Below are 4,107 nucleotides of genomic sequence, written 5' to 3'. Positions count from 1 at the left end.
CATATACATGATCATCTACAATGCATGACACTCCATTATAATATGTTATGACATGATAATCTTATGTACCCATAAACAAGTCATTTTAAGTTTCAAATTAAGAAAAAAATAATATTCTCATGTTTTTTAATGATTAATTCAAATACTAAAATCTTTAATTGATCATGACTTACTTTTTTTTTCTTTAGGGGTTTACTTTTCACTCACTCTCACTCAAGAGTTGGCATTTGGCTGGCAACTTTATTTGCGAAAGTTAAAGGATGTAACTAACATATGACATTTTTCTATTTTATTCGGTCAATTGTCATTTCTTTTTTCATTTTTAATGACACTATTCTTGAAAGATAAATGATTTTTCTTTCATTTTTTTTTATCGTTGATTATTTTCATCATTAAGATGTTTGAATTTTGTAACTCATTTCATGTTTTATTGAATTTTCACAATCATTTAATAATATCTTAATTTTTAAAATATATAAGTTTAATATTTTCTAAAAATTATGCTCAATAACAAGTGTGTTTATATATCACTAAGTTATGGTATGTATTTATCCTTATGTTTGCACTAGTGCATCATAGTATACCATGTTTTTACATATGTTTTGGTACATATGATGATCATGATAGTAAAAGTATAGTTTTGTAACTTACAAATAATTTTACATAAAAAGTCTTGAAATATTGAAGTGTGCAGGTGTAAATGTTGTTGGTAAAACATTTAAAAATTATGTTCTGTCTTTTAACTTTTAATCCCTTCTATATTAATCCAATACCATTTTATTATAATTTTTTAAAAAAATATTAAAGGACACATGCTTTTTAATCATTTTAAATAATGATAAAAAATGTTTATAGATGTAATCACTTATCCTCAAAGCAATTTAATTAACTTAAAGATTACTTAACAAAAATAATTTGAATATGTGGTCGATTTTTTACTAAAGTGAAGGAGCCTTAGCATGAAATACAAATCACAGCTTAAAGAGCAATATATTGTCACTTAGCTTAGAAGATGGGTATAAATTATAGCGACTCTTTTGTTAAATTTGTCCTAAATAAAGACATTTTAAATATTGTTAATAAAAGTGACTAGCTTGTAAACCAATGTTTCCTCCCTAGTCACGAATAACATTAACTTTGATGATAAAAAATAAAAAAAATTGTAATGTAAACCCACTAAAAATTGAAGGTAATACATAAAATCAAAATGGTAATTAGTTGTGAGCCCATCTAGACCTCCCGACAAAAAGGCATGAGAAGGTTTGACTTTTAAAAAATTTTGAATAAAATATATCCATATAAAAGGAAATGTGCTAAAGATTGTTTACAAACTAATAAAATAGGGAACAAAAATTGTGCTTGAAGAAGTTGGAAGACAAATAATTCAAACTTTTGTCTATATTTTTTATTGCCTCAAGCACACTATAAAGATATTTTGTATTAAAAAATTAATTAGAAGGTAAATATAAAACAATAAGTGCTGACTTCAAAGTCATTTTTGATAGAGCTCGGAGATTTGGCATCCATGAAAACATATGTGAATTTTCAAAAAATGCCCAAGGTGTAATAGTTTTGATATTTGTTGTATAACACTTTCATATTACTGATGCACTATCATTAAATATGAGTGATCTATCCAATTGCATGGCTTGTGTATTTTTTACATGGGTGATGTTGTGCACCTACTTCTTATTATGTCATATATTATAGAGGTTTTGTCGTCCTTACATATAAATGGTGTATCATCAGAGTTACTTATTGAATTTGTTGTCTTATCTTGTCCAATAAATAGCCCATTATTATAGATATAGTAGATATTTTATTCCTTATATCTAAAAATGGGGAAAATTTTCCTATGCTAATTTTGTCTATATTTACAATTTTGACAATTTATGATTTTGATATAGAAGTTCATGGAAAAAAAATCCACTTTGACTCCATTTAATGACTTTTATCATACGTGAGAATTCCTATTTCTCATGTTATAATGAAGAGCCAATTGATCAAAATAATAATTGTAATTTAATAGATTTAATTTATGATGTGAAGCATAGAAAAATCAAATGATTTTTATTTTTAATGTTGAACATCCTAGCACTGGTCTTAAGAATGATACCGTGGAATAGAATTTTGTTACATATAACAAAAAAGTTTAATTTTTATTTTATTTTATTATTTTTTTTTTGTTGTAAAGCATTTTGTGTATTTTAAGTAAGTTTATTATACTACCTTAAATTTCTTATAAAAAAAAAAAAACTTCAAAACATTATTGTAGATATTATACATAAAAGATATTTTGAATTATTAATGTTAAACTGTGTATATTAATTTATTATAGAAACTCTCATATTAATGACACTTGTCACATTTTATAGATTTTATAACATATTTATTGACCTTCATATATATATCAAAATTATGATTTTCTTATGCCTATAAATCAAAAATGTTTATGCAAAAAAGAGAAATATGGGGGAAGTGTAGTTGATTGGATGGTTGTATTTTTTGTGCATTCAAATGATGTTATATAGGTCTGTGAACCTATATAATTATCATTATGTGTGTTTGATATGGATGTACATATGTAGATAAGTTATGGTATAAGCATAAATAAATGTTTAAAACATGACAAAAAAATGTTATTAAAGATTTTATAGTTTAAAACATTATTTTATATTATATTATTTTATTTCTAACATCATGTAAAAATAACTATTTATTTGTTGCTTTTAAGATATGCCTGTTATATGTGACATATTGAGATATTATATTAATTCACTACATGTAGTTTTACTATATTTATTACTATTAAAATTAATATATAATTTTCCTGTTTTGCATGCTCACATATGTTGTAGCAAGCCAATACTTCTTTTATTTTTAATACTTATTTTTGATAAAATTATGTTTTAAAGGAAGGTATTTCCATGTTTTTGTTGCATGTATCAAAGGTAGGAGATTTGGAGCAAATTAGAGTGGAAAATGAGCTAAAAGGAGGCGAATTGAGCAATGGAGCAAATAATGACATGGCGCCTAAGCGCCACTCCTTGGTGTCGCAAATGGTCGCTTAGGCGCCATACTACGTCCAAAAACCCGAGTAAGTGGCGCCATGGTGCCATATACTGGTGCCTAGGTGTCGGTTGTTTCCAAGGCATTCCCGAGAAAATGGCACCCTGGCGCCAGAAGTATCATGGATAGTTTTTTGCAGCAGTTGTGCACGAAAATGAAGATTAATCCTGTGTGAAGGAGTTCGGAAAAAAAGGAGAACATTTGGAGATGTCAAGAAAAAGCACAGGAGTGCAGAAAAGGAGAGGAGATCTATATTTTTTATTTTTTTTATATTTCCTTATAGAGATTTGAGTGGAATTGTAAGGGATTGTTGTTAGCAATGCAAGGAAGGTTGGAGATTACTTGGGGAGGAGTTTTCACTTCTTTTCTCATGGAGAAAGAAAAATTTTATATTTCATCTTGTCTTGTATTAATGCAAACTCATTGACAGCGACTTTATATATGCTTAAAATTACAAGAATTTGATATTGCTGCTAGAAGATTTAATTCTCCGGCAACGGCGCTAAAAACTTGACAGCGCGGTTATAGATTTGCGGTTATAGATTTGATAAAGAGGTGTATAAAATATTCAATAATTGCAAAGTCACACTTATCAACGCAATTATACGTATCGCCCAAGTAATACAGAGCTCTAATGGAGTCATGAATATCGATCCCACGGGGAGTAATATTAGAGGCTACGAACTAAGATTTTAGAAAATCAATTTAAATATGTAATTTTGATAACTCTATAAATTATGTAATAACATCTTAGATGTAGATAAATATGTAATTTTAATAACTCTTAAATAACTAATTCTACTAATAAAGTTTCTAATGTGAAGTTCAATTTATAATAAAACATCATTCTTCTTGTCAAGAAATTAAAATGAATGGATAAAGTGAATTAGTTCAAATTGTATTGTGTCAAATAGAAGCATACATATTATTTACCCTTTGGTCCAGGCATAAAGAACGTTGGCTAATTCTATATTTGATTACTGAATCTGCGGCTAGGCTAGGAGGATACCGACTCTCCCTTATGCGCTCTCACCTTCC

This window comes from Phalaenopsis equestris, unplaced genomic scaffold (assembly GCF_001263595.1).
Source record: "Phalaenopsis equestris unplaced genomic scaffold, ASM126359v1 Scaffold000002, whole genome shotgun sequence".
Classification (NCBI taxonomy): Eukaryota; Viridiplantae; Streptophyta; class Magnoliopsida; order Asparagales; family Orchidaceae; genus Phalaenopsis; species Phalaenopsis equestris.
This window is presented reverse-complemented; position numbering follows the sequence as displayed.